This window comes from Oncorhynchus mykiss, chromosome 5 (assembly GCF_013265735.2).
Source record: "Oncorhynchus mykiss isolate Arlee chromosome 5, USDA_OmykA_1.1, whole genome shotgun sequence".
Taxonomy (NCBI): domain Eukaryota; kingdom Metazoa; phylum Chordata; class Actinopteri; order Salmoniformes; family Salmonidae; genus Oncorhynchus; species Oncorhynchus mykiss.
This window is the reverse complement of record NC_048569.1, coordinates 59,232,199-59,247,609: the sequence shown is the minus strand read 5'-3', so window position 1 is coordinate 59,247,609 and position 15,411 is coordinate 59,232,199.

Genomic DNA, 15,411 nt, shown 5'->3' with positions numbered 1-15,411 from the left:
TTTGACTTATAATTCACTGTATCACAATTCCAGTGATTCAGAAGTTTATATATGCAAAGTTGACTGTGCCTTTAAACAGCTTGGAAAATTCCAGAAAATGATGACATGGCTTTAGAAGCTTCTGATAGGCTAATTTACATCATTTGAGTCAATTGTAGGTGTACCTGTGGATGTATTTTTTTCTGGCTTGGGCTCATGTATAGGCCTATGCCCATACATAAGCTCTAATATGCATATGGGGATTTTGAATTAATCATCACCTTAGAAAGCACTGTCCCTGTCTTTGTATTAGGCTTTGAAACGACACCCACAACAACATCTTATCCACTCAGTTTCAACCTGTTGTTGAACTTCTTTCTTCAAATTGATCAATCACAGTGAGGTGAGTTTTAAATGCACTTACTGTTTTGATGATAACTGTTTGTTGTGATTTTGCATCTCATTTGCATTGATATCAGTGTTTAGAGGGACAATAGAGCCCTGAGTACCAGGCCATTAGTGGCCTGATGATCGTTAGCGAGTTGGCTACTACTAACGCATGTCAAGAGTGCATAAGAGGAGATCACTGTGAGTCAACTGTCATGTAGAATTTGACTGAGGTCATGATTCATGACTACCGGTGTGGAGATAATACGGTCACCACACATACCAACACAGTTGTGAAAAGAGCACTACAACGCCTCTTCCCCCTCAGGAGGCTAAGAAAGATTTGGCATGGGCCCTTAGATCCTCAAAACGTTCTACAGCTGCAACATTGAGAGCATCTTGAATGGCTCCATCACCGCCTGGTATGGCAACTGCTTGGCATCCGACCACAAGGCGCTAGAGGTAATGCGTACGGCCCAGTACATCACTGGGGCTGAGCTTTCTGACACCCAGGACCTCTATACCGGGCGGTGTCAGAGGAAGGCCCTAAAAATTGTCAAAGACTCCAGCTACCCAAGTCATAGACTGATCTCTCTGCTGCCGCATGGCAAGCGGTACCGATGCACCAAGTCTGGAACCAACAGGACCCTGAACAGCCTCTACTCACAAGCCATAAGACTGCTAAATAGTTAGTTAAATAGTTAGCCAAATAATTACTTGCACTACCTGCAATTATCATTTTTGCACTAACTTTTTGTAGAGAAAAAATTATGTGTATTATATATAATGTGGCCTAGTGACTTTATTCCTAGTTTTATGTATATATCTACCTCAATTACCTCGTACCTCTGCACACATCGTGTATTTATTATTACTTATATTATTACGTGTTATTACTTTTCTATTATTTCTCAATTTTCTCTCTCTGCATTGTTGGGAAGGGACCATAAGTATGCATTTCAGTGTTAGTCTACAATTGTTGTTTACTATGCGTGACAATATATATACAGTGCATTTGGAAAGTATTTTGACCGATTGACTTTTTCCACATTTTGTTACGTTGTAGCCTTATCCTAAAATTGATTATACCTCATAATGACAAAGCAAAAATACCCAAGGACATTCAGAGACTTGTCCCAAAGCCGCTCCTGCATTGTCTTGGCTGTGTGCTTAGGGTCGTTGTCCTGTTGGAAGATGAACCTTCGCCCCAGTCTGAGGTCCTGAGCGCTCTGGAGCAGGTTTTCATCAAGGATCTCTCTGTACTTTGCCCTGTTCATCATTCCCCCGATCCTGACTAGTCTCCCAGTCTCTGCCGCTGAAAAACATCCCCACAAAATGATGCTGCCTCCACCATGCTTCACCATATGGATGGTCCCAAGTTTCCTCCAGATGTGACGCTTGTCATTCAAGCAATGCAGGTGTAGAAGCACAGAAGAAGCTTGGTGGTTCCAAACTTCTTCCATTTAAGAATGATGGAGGCCACTGTGTTCTTTGGGACCTTCAATGCTGCTGACACTTTTTGGTACCCTTTCCCAGATCTGTGCCTCGACACTATCCTGTCTCGGAGCTCTATGGACAATTCCTTCGACCTCATGGCTTGGTTTTTGCTCTGACATGCACTGTCAACTGTGGGACCTTATATAGACAGGTATGTGTCTTTCCAAATCATGTCCAATCAATTAAATTTCTCACAGGTGGACTCCAATCAAGTTGTAGATCAATGGAAACAGGATGTACCTGGGCTCAATTTTGAGTCTCATAGAAAAGGGTCTGGTGAGCTGGTGAGATAAAATATTTTTTTTTTAGAATAAGGCTGAATTATAACAAAATGTGGAAAAAGTCAAGCGGTCTGAATACTTTCCGAATGCACTGTATAAGAGACTCACCGAAATGTAAATAGTCCAGGCATAAATAATATATTGAGCTTCAACGCGTGCTGCTGCTGATGGATTATCTCTGCACTAAGCACACAGGACGAGTCCTCAGGAACACTCCGTCTGTGGAGAAGCCTGGGAGATGAATTCACAACTTCTTCTTTATTAATATTGAACTTTATATCTGCTGTGGCCGCCTGTGTTGGTAGTACATGGGGACCAGCCGGGACATACAGTAACTATCCCCTTTATTGCCACTTGCATTCCCAGAATGCAGAAAGATTTGGCCTGGGGGTGTCCTGAAATGACCCCATGTGAGTGGTGGTCTCATTACCCACCCAGCAGGTTTAGAGCAATGAGGGCCTGTCTAAATTTAGCGTGCTCAAAAAAGAACAGACAAACACAATAGAAAAACAAGCTGAATGGCAGCGTGAGGAAGGGCACATATTGTGACACAGGGCACGGGGTGAAGCTATTTTCAGAAAATAGGGAACATGTCTGTTTCCTGAAGTACAATATTATATACACTGCTCAAAAAAATAAAGGGAACACTAAAATAACACATCCTAGATCTGAATGAAATATTCTTATTAAATACTTTTTTCTTTACATAGTTGAATGTGCTGACAACAAAATCACACAAATATTATCAATGAAAATCAAATTTATCAACCCATGGAGGTCTGGATTTGGAGTCACACTCAACATTAAAGTGGAAAACCACATTAAAGGCTGATCCAACTTTGATGTAATGTCCTTAAAACAAGTCAAAATGAGGCTCAGTAGTGTGTGTGGCGTCCACGTGCCTGTATGACCTCCCTACAACGCCTGGGCATGCTCCTAATGAGGTGGCGGATGGTCTCCTGAGGGATCTCCTCCCAGACCTGGACTAAAGAATCCGCCAGCTCCTGGACAGTCTGTGGTGCAACGTGGTGTTGGTGGATGGAGCGAGACATGATGTCCCAGATGTGCTCAATTGGATTCAGGTCTGGGGAACGGGCGGGCCAGTCCATAGCATCAATGCCTTCATCTTGCAGGAACTGCTGACACACTCCAGCCACATGAGGTCTAGCATTGTCTTGCATTAGGAGGAACCCAGGACCAACCGCACCAGCATATGGTCTCACAAGGGGTCTGAGGATCTAATCTCGGTACCTAATGGCAGTCAGGCTACCTCTGGCGAGCACATGGAGTACTGTGCGGACCCCCAAAGAAATGCCACCCCACACCATGACTGACCCATCGCCAAACCGGTCATGCTGGAGGATGTTGCAGGCAGCAGAACGTTCTCCACGGCGTCTCCGGACTGTCACGTCTGTCACATGTGCTCAGTGTGAACCTGCTTTCATCTGTGAAGTTCACAGGATGCCAGTGGCGAATTTGCCAATCTTGGTGTTCTCTGCCAAATGAAAAACGTCCTGCACAGTGTTGGGCTGTAAGCACAACCCCCACCTGTGGACGTCGGGCCCTCATACCACCCTCATGGAGTCTGTTTCTGACCGTTTGAGCAGACACATGCACATTTGTGGCCTGCTGGAGGTCATTTTGCAGGGCTCTGGCAGTGCTCCTCCTGCTCCTCCTTGCACAAAGGCGGTCCTGCTGCTGGGTTGTTGCCCTCCTACGGCCTCCTCCACGTCTCCTGATGTACTGGCCTGTCTCCTGGTAGCGCCTCCATGCTCTGGACACCACGCTGACAGACACAGCAAACCTTCTTGCCACAGCTCGCATTGATATGCCATCCTGGATGAGCTGCACTACCTGAGCCACTTGTGTGGGTTGTAGACTCCGTCTCATGCTACCACTAGAGTGAAAGCACCGCCAGCATCAGTGTTGCTTCCTAAGTGGACAGTTTAATTTCACAGAAGTGTGATTGACTTGGAGTTACATTGTGTTGTTTAAGTGTTCCCTTTATTTTTTTGAGCAGTGTATATAACTTCACTGTCTCTGAAGCAACTTGCATAGCAGAGGTGGTCTTATATATGAGGACAAAGAATAATAATGTATTTAGGTGAGATATCTCACATAGCCCTGCTGAAAAAATCTGCATAGACCTGCATACATTTCACGCTGGTCCATGCTGGTCTGTGCTAGTCAGTGTTGGTCAGTGCTGGTCAAGTTGGTCTGACCATGACTCCCCTGGGTAAGTAAGTCTTGCGACTAGCTATATACATTTGTATGAATCATGGTGGAATTATTGACCAGGGGAACCCCATTGATTGTGTTAGTCACTCTCATTCAGATATCATATTATATATCATGCAAACATTTAAATTCCACCCTATTGCAAAATGTGTAGAATTGCAGGAAATGAACTGTAAAACATTTATTAAGGGTCCCAAAAAGTGTGAGGCCGGCTTTGACTGCATTTGTGGGTATGGATGTGGGTACACCATTTTTTTTCCTTCCGTTTTTGGAAATTGATCCGCGGACCTACAAAAGGGGAGCCGCCAGTTGCCCATGCCTGGTCTAGCTGGTCAAGCTGGTCTTCAAAACCACGACCCTCATTATCATATTTGCCAGCATGCACTATTGCAGTTCGATTTTTGGAGTTGTTTGTTTCAATATTTTTTTGTTTGTGTTTTTGCATGCAGCCTATATTGATCGATTTAATTCATTTTATTGTACTAAAATAATCCAATCTGTTAGCTGGATTAATTGCTCCCGTTACTGAAATGATTGTTCCAGTTTAGATGGTATAGGTAGTCTCATTTATTCATCTTTCGAACCCTGGCAATCAGTGTGAATTAATATTGTGGGTGATTAAAAGGTCCAATTGTTGGATATCCCCACTCTGGCTGGATCCCAATAGGAATTAAACATAACTTTCAAGCCAGCATAATGTGACTTGATGCAGATTTTGCTGGTGACCATCATATGCTGGTACGCTGGTGACCAGTTTATGCTAGCTAATGCTGGTCACCAGTGTCCAAAGCACAGTGAAGGCTGGTCATCAGCAAAACCAGCACTAGTCACCAACATATGCTGGTGACCAGCATGACCAGCCTATGCTGGTCAAAGTTTTATTTTTCAGCAAGGAGTAATTTACCGAACAAAAATATAAACACAACATGCAACAATTTCAAGATTTTGCTGAGTTACATTTCATATAAGGAAATCAGTCAACTGAAATAAATTAATTAGGCCCTGATCTATAGATTTCACATGACTAGGCAGGCACACAGCCATGGGTAGGCCTGGGAGGGCATAGGCCCACCCACTTAGGAGCCTCGCCCACCCACTGGAGAGCCAGGTCCAGCCAATCAGAATGAATTTTTCCCCACAAAAGAGCTTTATTACAGACAGAAATACTCCTCAGCACCTTGCCACCCCCCCCCCCCCCCCCCCCCCCCTCTGATGATCCAGCAGGTGAAGAAGCCACATGTGGAGGTCCTAGGCTGGCGTGGTTACAAGTGGTCTGCGGTTGTAAGGCCAGTTGGACATAATGCTACATTTTATAAAACGCTGTTGGAGGCAGCTCATGGTAGAGAAATTAACAATAAATTCTCTGGAAACAACTCTGGTGGACATTCCTGCAGTCACCATGTCAATTGCACGCTCCCTCAAAACTGTGTTGCGTGACAGAACTGAACATTTTAGAGTGGCCTTTTATTGTCCCCAGCACAACGTGCACCTGTGTAATGATCATGCTGTTTAATCAGCTTCTTGATATGGCACATCTGTCAGGTGGATGGGTTATCTTGACAAAGGATAAAATGCTCACTAAAAGGGATGTAAATACATTTGTGCACAACATTTCAGAGAAATACACTTTTTTTTGCATATGGAACATTTCTGGGATCTTTTATTTCTGCTCATGAAACATAGGACCAGCACTCTGTATGGTGAGTTCTTATTTCTGTTCCAGTTATGAACTGCAGTACCCACTGATTTATTTATATTCTGAGAATAGAGATACAAACAGTATATTACTTTTCCTCTTCAGTTTCAATGTCAACCTTCCTGCTCCTCTGCTGTTCTTTGTTCTCCTCACCTCCACCTCCTCCTCCTGCCATTTCCTCCTCACGTCACCTCACTTCCTCTTGTCCAGAGACGAAACCAATCTTAAGAGATCAGTGGCCATGTTGCATAAACTGCAGCTCACCTTGAACAAAACAGCCTCACCTTTTCTCTTTGTTGCCACAGCAAAGTCTCCTGCGTCAAAAAAAGGGATCCTCAGTCTTTACACCCATGGTTCACGGTGGTAAGAGCCTGGATCCCTGATACTAACTAGTAGCTATAATTGGCTATTGCTGTCAGATTTTCATTTCAGGCTGTAGCTCAGTTGGTAGAGTGGTTACACGTGGCTGTGGTTGTGGACATACAATTTTACCTTCACCTACTAGCCCCGTTATCATAGAAAACACATCATGACAGTTACTTCTTTCTGTATTCCCTCAAAACCACTCTACTGTCATTTATAGTATTTACTGTCAATTATTTGTAGCTTCCCCTTTTCTTTGAATGCAGTCAGTTTTGGAATGTAAAACATCCTGTTTTGACGTCCTGTGTTCACTCATGTGAAGTCAGTGTGTCTTATTTTCAAAAGGAAAATGTTGAACACTTCCTGAATTGCAGACTCTGATGAAACACCAGGGAGGGGTCAAAGTTGGCTTTTATCTACAGTACCAGTCAAAGGTTTGGACACACCTACTCATTCAAGGGTTTTTCTTTATTTTTTCTACATTGTAGAATAATAGTGAAACATCAAAACTATGAAAATACACATATGGAATCATGTAGTAACCCAAAAGGTATTAAACAAATCAAAAACATTTTTTAAAATGTTAGATTCTTCAAAGTAGCCACCCTTTGCCATGATGTCAGCTTTGCACACTCTTGGCATTCTTTCAACCAGCTTCATGAGGAATGCTTTTCCAACAGTCTTGAAGGAGTTCCCACAAATGCTGAGCACTTGTTGGCTGCTTTTCCAACTCACCCCAAACCATCTGAATTGGGTTGAGGTCGAGTGATTGTGGAGGTCACGTCATCTGATGCAGCACTCATCACCCTCCTTCTTGGTCAAATAGCCTTTACACAGCCTGGAGGTGTGTTGGGTCATTGTCCTGTTGAAAAACAAATGATAGTCCCACGAAGCGCAAATCAGATGGGATGGCGTATCGCTGCAGAATTCTGTGGCAGCCATGCTGGTGAAGTGTGCCTTGAATTCTAAATAAATCACTGACAGTGTCACCAGCACCCCAACACCATCACACCTCCTCCTCCATGTTTCACGGGGGGAACCACACATGTGGAGGTAATCCGTTCAACGACTCTGCGTCTCACAAAGACACAAGGGTTGGAACCAAAAATAAAACATTTTGACTATTTCTTGGCCCAAGCAAGTCTCTTCTTATTATTGGTGTCCTTTAGTAGTGATTTTGTTGCAACAATTTGACCATGAAGGCCTGATTCACGCAGTCTCCTCTGAACAGTTGATGTTGAGATGTGTCTGTTACTTGAACTCTGTGAAGCTTTTATTTGGTTTGCAATTTCTGAGGCTGGTAACTCTAATGAATTTATCCTCTGCAGCAGAGGTAACTCTGGGTCTTCCTTTCCTGTGGCAGTCCTCATGAGAGCCAGGTTCGTCATAGCGCTTGATGGTTTTTGTGACTGCAATTGAAGAGACTTTCAAAGTTCTTGAAATTTTCCGGATTGACTGATCTTCATGTCTTAATCTTGGGCAGGCGTTCCACCAGCAGAATCCCTCCACAACATTCCGCTGAAAAGGCGAAATTCAGAAATATTTTTTAGAAATATGTAACTTTCACACATGAACAAGTCCAATATAAGTATTCACTTACCTTTGATGATCTTCATCAGAAGGCACTCCCAGGAATCCCAGTTCGACAATAAATGACTGATTTGTTTCATAAAGTTCCATAAAGTCCATCATTTATGTCCAAATAGCCACTTGTTGTTAGCGTGTTCAGCCCAGTAATCCATCTTCACGGGGCGCAGGCACTTCGTCCAGACAAAAACTAAAAAAGTTCCGTTACAGTCCTTTAGAAACATGTCAAACGATGTATGGAATCAATCTTTAGGATGTTTTTAACATGAAACATCAATAATGTTCCAACCGGAGAAATCCTTTGTCTGAAGAAAAGCACTGGAACAAGAGGTAACTCTGTCGGGAGCGTGCATCATGAGACCAAGGCACTCTGCCAGACCACTGACTCAAAGAGGTCTCATGAGCCCCTCCTTTATAGTAGAATCCTCATTCAAGTTTCTAAAGACGGTTGACATCTAGTGGAAGTCGTAGGAAGTGCAACTTTATCCATATCTCAATGTGTATTCGGTAGGTCAAGCTTTGAAAAACTACAAACCTCAGATGTCCCACTTCCTGGTTGGATTTTTCTCAGGTTTTTGCCTGCCATATGAGTTATGTTATACTCACAGACATCATTCAAAAAGTTTTAGAAACTTCAGAGTGTTTTCTGTCCAATACTAATAGTAATATGCATATATTATCATCTGGGACAGAGTAGGAGGCAGTTCACTCTGGGCACACCTTTCATCCAAAAGTGAAAATGCTGCCCCCTATCCCAAAAGAGTTAAAGTAATGATGGACTGTTGTTTCTCTTTGCTTATTTGAGCTTCTCTTGTCATAATATGGACTTGGTATTTTACCAAATAGGGCTATCTTCTATATACCACTCCTACCTTACAACACAACTGATCGGCTCAAACGCACTAAGAAGGAAAGAAATTCCACAAATAAACTTTTAACAAGGCACACCAGTTAATTGAAATGCATTCCAGGTGACTACCTCATGAAGCTGGTTGAGAGAATGCCAAGAGTGTACAAAGCTGTCATCAAGGCAAAGTGTGGCTACTTTGAAGAATATCAAATATAAAATACTTTTTTGGTTACTACATGATTCCATATGGGTTATTTCATAGCTTTGATGTCTTCCCTATTATTCTACAATGTAGAAAATAGTAAAAATAAAGAAAAAACCTTGAATGAGTAGGTTTGTCTAAACATGACTGGTACTGTATAACTTGACAGTAGGCCTAGGTCTAATCTGTTCAATTGTATTGCAATTTAGTCAGTGACTGATGGATATGTTGTTATAGCTTTAACTCTTCAATGTGTCCATACCAGTTGGTGTGTGTTTTGACCACTGGGAGGTAGTAGCGGGGTTTCATCTACTCTCTCTGCAGCACTCACTTACCAGCACACGTTGGTCTGGGTGATACCCTGCTTCACTGCCAGACAAACAGTGGGGGACATTGTGAGAATCAAGGCAACATGCACAGCTGATACACTAGGTGTTTATAGTAGGCCTTGTATTATTTAATGTAGGTTGGAACAGTAGGTGAGATTATTGTGTGTGTATGCTTGTTTGTGTTTGTTTTCAGAATGCTTGAGAAAAAACATGAACTTTTTCTGTTGAGTGCCTTTGTAAAGGTAAAAGGGAAATGTATTTTGACAGAGATCTAATGCTTCCCCCACAGTCCTAATGTCATTCCCTTTTCTTCCTATCTGTAGTTCCTAGCTCCTCTTGTCACGGCTTGTCACGACTTCTGCCGAAGTCGTTGCCTCTCCTTGTTCGGGCGGTGCTCGGCGTTCGACGTCACCGGTCTTCTAGCCATCATTGATCCATTTTTCATTTTCCATTGGTTTTGTCTTGTCTTCCCACACACCTGTTTTCAATCCCATTCATTAACTGTTGTGTATTTAACCCTCTGTTTCCCCTCATGTCTTTGTCAGAGATTGTTTTATTGACAGTGTTGTTTATTTGTTGTATTGGTGCGCAACGGGTCCTCGTACCCATGTTTTTTCATGTCTATACTATTTAGTGTTATGGAGCATGTTCTGTGGACAGTTATTAAAAGACGCCATTTACACTCTATTTCGACTCTCCTGCACCTGACTTCCTTGCCACCTATACACATGGCGCTGACAGAATCTCTGACCAAAAAAATATGAAGTCAGCAGGAGAGGACACTACGCCCATGGAGGTGGAGGAATGTGTCCGGAAACAAGCGGAGGCGATTGACTGTTTGAGCACTGTAATGGATCGCATTGTCCAGAATATGGATCGCTGGGAGAGACAGGGAGTTTCTCCAGCGCCACCACCACAACTGGAATCTCCCTTGAACGCTTTTTCCCCTCCGGAACCGAAGATCCATTTATCCCTACACATGGGATACAACGGAGATACTGCCGGCTGCCAGGGTTTCCTCCTTAAGCTGAACTTGTATCTGGCCACGGTCTCCCCAGTACCATCTGACCGTGAGAAGAGTTACGCCCTCATCTCATGCCTCACCGGGAAAGCCCTGGAATGGGCCAGCGCTGTGTGTAGAAAGGAGGATGCGGCGATGGACCATTTTGAGGAGTTCACCCGCCAATTCCGGATAGTATTCAACCATCCACCCGAAGGCAAAGCAGCGGGTGAGCTCCTCTATCATCTGAGGCAGGAGACGAGAAGTGCACAGGAGTTTGCTTTGGAGTTTAGGACCTTGGCTGCCGGCGCTGGATGGAGCGACAGGGCCCTGATCGACCATTAACGTTGTAGTCTACGCAAGGACGTCAGTCGGGAGCTAACCTGTAGACCTGTCTACTACGGTGGAAAGTCCAGACCAGGTCTCCACTGTGCGCATTCCCCCCGAATATGCCGATTTGGCTCTCGCCTTCTGTAAAAAGAAGGCGACTCAATTACCACCCCATCGATGGGGGGATTGGGCGATAGATCTCCTGGTAGACGCTATCCCAAGAGTCACGTGTATCCCCTGTCGCAAGCGGAGATGGAGGCTATGGAGACATATGTCTCTGAATCCCTGCATCAGGGGTTCATTCAGCCATCCATTTCACCCGTCTCTTCGAGTTTCTTTTTTGTGAAAAAAAAGGATGGCGGTTTACGCCCGTGCATTGATTATCGAGGTCTAAATAAAATCACAGTGAAATATAGTTACCCGCTACCTCTGATCAATACGGTTATTGAGTTAATGCACGGGACACGCTTTTTCACAAAATTGGATCTCAGGAGTGCGTACAATCTGGTGCGTATTCGGGAGGGTGATGAGTGGGAGACGGCATTTAGCACCACCTCAGGTCATTATGAGTACCTTGTCATGCCATATGGGTTGATGAATGCTCCATCAGTTTTCCAATCATTTGTAGATGAGATCTTCAGGGACCTGCACGGGCAGGGTGTAGTGGTGTATTTCGATGGTATTCTGATATACTCCGCTACACGCGCCGAGCATGTGTCCCTGGTGCGCAGGGTGCTTGGTCGCCTGTTGGAGCATGATCTATATGTCAAGGCTGAGAAATGCTTGTTCTTCAAACAATCCATCTCCTTCCTAGGGCATCGGATTTCCACTTCAGGAGTGGAGATGGAGAGCGACCGCATTACAGCCGTGCGTAATTGGCCGACTCCAACCACGGTAAAGGAGGTGCAGCGTTTTTTAGGGTTTGCCAATTACTACCGGAGGTTTATCCGGGGTTTTGGTCAGGTGGCTGCTCCCATTACCTCACTGCTAAAGGGGGGCCCGGTGCGCTTGCAGTGGTCGGCTGAGGCGAACAGGGCCTTTGGGAACCTGAAGACTCTGTTTACCTCGGTGCCTGTGTTGGCTCATCCCATTCATATTGGAGGTGGACGCATCCAAAGCTGGGATAGGAGCAGTGCTCTCTCAGCGTTCGGGTACGCCACTGAAGCTTCGCCCCTGTGCTTTCTTTTCGAAGAAGCTCAGCCCGGCGGAGTGAAACTATGATGTGGGGAACCGAGAGCTGTTAGCTGTCGTAGAAGCCTTGAAGGTGTGGAGGCATTGGCTTGAGGGGGCTAAACACCCTTTTCTCATCTGGACTGACCACCGCAATCTGGAGTACATCCGGCAGGCGAAGAGACTGAATCCTCGCCAGGCAAGGTGGGCCATGTTTTTCACTCATTTCGTGTTTACTCTTTCTTACAGACCAGGCTCCCAGAACGTTAAGGCAGACGCATTGTCTCGGCTGTATGACACAGAGGAGCGATCCATGGATCCCACTCCCATACTCCCAGCTTCGTGTCTGGTGGCGCCTGTAGTGTGGGAGCTGGACGCGGACATTGATCGGGCGTCACGTGCAGAGCCCTCTCCCCCTGAGTGTCCAGCTGGTCGTCTGTACGTTCCGTCTGCTGTCCGCGACCGATTGATCTATTGGGCTCACACGTCACCCTCCTCTGGTCATCCTGGGATAGGTCGGGCGATGCGCTGTCTTGATGGGAGGTACTGGTGGCCCACTTTAGCTAAGGACGTGAGGATTTATGTTTCCTCCTGCTCGGTGTGCGCCCAGTGCAAGGCTCCTAGACACCTGCCCAGAGGTAAGTTACAACCTCTACCCATTCCTCAACGGCCGTGGTCACACCTGTCGGTGGATTTTTTGACTGATCTTCCACCTTCACAGGGTTACACCACGATCCTGGTCGTTGTGGATCGGTTTTCGAAGTCCTGTCGTCTCCTCCCTTTGCCCGGTCTCCCTACGGCCTTACAAACTGCAGAGGCCCTGTTTACACACGTTTTCCGGCACTATGGGGTGCCTGAGGATATAGTGTCTGATCGGGGTCCCCAGTTCACATCAAGGGTCTGGAAGGCGTTCATGGAGCGTCTGGGGATCTCGGTTAGTCTTACCTCAGGTTTTCACCCCGAGAGTAATGGGCAGGTGGAGAGAGTTAACCAGGATGTGGGTAGGTTTCTGCGGTCTTATTGCCAGGATCGGCCGGGGGAGTAGGCGAAGTTCGTGCCCTGGGCAGAGATGGCTCAGATCTCGCTACGTCACTCCTCCACTAACCTTACCCTAATACACATTGAAAAGGGGTATCAGCCGGTTCTGGCTCCTTGGCATCAGAGCCAGACCGAGGCTCCTGCGGTGGACAATTGGTTTCGGTGCGCTGAGGAAACCTGGGAGGCAGCCCACGTCCACCTTCAGCGCGCCATAAGGCGCCAGAAAATTGGCGCAGACCGTCGCCGCAGTGAGGCCCCAGTGTTCGCACCAGGGGACAGGGTCTGGCTCTCGACCCGAAACCTGCCCCTCCGCCTGCTCTGCCGGAAGCTGGGTCCGCGGTTTGTAGGGCCGTTCAAGTCCTGAGGAGAGTGAACGAGGTATGTTATAGGTTGCAACTGCCCACTAATTACCGTATTAACCCCTCGTTCCATGTGTCTCTCCTCAGGCCGGTGGTGGCTGGCCCGCTCCAGGAAGCTGAAGTGCGTGATGTTCCTCCGCCTCCTCTAGACATCGAGGGGGTCCCGGCGTACTCTGTTCGATCCATTTTGGATTCGAGACGTCGGGCGAGGGGCCTTCAGTACCTTGTGGACTGGGAGGGTTACGGGCCAGAGGAGAGAGACGTGTTAGATCCTTCCATGTTATCAGAATTCCACCGTCTCCATCCGGATCGCCCTGCACCTCGCCCTCCGGTGACGTCGAACGCCGAGCACCGCCCGAACAAGGAGAGGCAACGACTTCGGCAGATGTCACGACTTCTGCCGAAGTCGTTGCCTCTCCTTGTTCGGGCGGTGCTCGGCGTTCGACGTCACCGGTCTTCTAGCCATCATTGATCCATTTTTCATTTTCCATTGGTTTTGACTTGTCTTCCCACACACTTGTTTTCAATCCCATTCATTAACTGTTGTGTATTTAACCCTCTGTTTCCCCTCATGTCTTTGTCAGAGATTGTTTTATTGTCAGTGTTGTTTATTTGTTGTATTGGTGTGCGACGGGTCCTCGTACCCATGTTTTTTCATGTCTATACTATTTAGTGTTATGGAGCATGTTCTGTGGACAGTTATTAAAAGACTCCATTTACACTCTATTTCGACTCTCCTGCGCCTGACTTCCTTGCCACCTATACACACGGCGCTGACACAGCCGTTGTTGGTGGAAGAAGGTGAGGACCAAAGCGCAGTGTGGTATGTGTTCATGATGATAATATTTAATTAATCAAACTGAAATACAAAGCAACAAAGTGAAAAAATAACGAAACGACAACGAAACAGTCCTGTCTGGTGAAGACACACAACAGAAAATAATCACCCACAACTCAAGGGTGAAAACAGGCTACCTAAGTATGGTTCTCAATCAGGGACAACGATTGACAGCTGCCTCTGATTGAGAACCATACCAGGCCAAATACAGAAATCCCAAATCATAGAAAAAAGAACATAGACTGCCCACCCCAACTCACGCCCTGACCATACTAAAACAAAGACAAAACAAAAGAACTAAGGTCAGAACGTGACACCTCTGTAGTTCCTCTCTGTACTCTCTCTATCTTTCTCTTGGACATGAAACACACACACACTAACATCACACACACATCTTGGGTAACACCGATCCTAATGGAGACGAGGGGCCGGAGTGCCAGGCTCTCACCTTCCAGACAAGGTGGGTATTATTGATAACAACTGCTGGGTGAATTTGATCCCGGCTTGTGGCTTCTGTTACTTTCAGTTCAGTAGGATATCAGCCCAGAGATGTTTGGTGACTTGAGGTAACAGATCTTTCCACTTTAATGGACTCCCTTTTCCTTTTGGAGATTGTGGGAATTACAAGGCTGGCTAGCTTTTGTCTTGTAACTCTATCACAGTTAATCCCTGGGCTGTCTGATTTCCAGGGCAGCGTGACTGTGGGCACCACTCAGTGCTCAACCTCAAGCCCCAACTCCTCAGAGAGCTCATATCACACCAGGCCAGCTGTCTCCAATCCAGTGTCACCAACACAGCTTCTCCAACCCCCTCTCTCCCTCTGCCTCTTCACTCGCCTCATAGATCCCAGAGTCAATGTTCTCAATGTTCCTTTCATCTATTGAGTGCAATATGCTTTTTCTCTGATTAAAGCTTAAATGAGAAAAGCTCAAATGAATCTCCTTGAAGTGGAGGTTAGAGTTGGGCCGTCGACACAGTCCAGAAGGAGGATTGGACACGTGATGTAAGATCTCTTCTATTTCTGTCTGCATCGGACAGCCTCTAATGTAGCCCAGCCTCTGAGTAACCTCAGACTTAAAAAAAAGAAGAAAGTTTTCTTGCTTTATTTCATCAGTAATTAGACAGTGTGTCTCCTTACAGCACATTGAGGCCCAGACTGAATAATAAACGCATTGGTGCATCGAATGGTGCTTTGGTTTTATTGCCCAGGTAATGGAGGGCTGACGGAGTGTTGGCAGGCTGGCAAACATCCTTGCCTTCCCTCCTC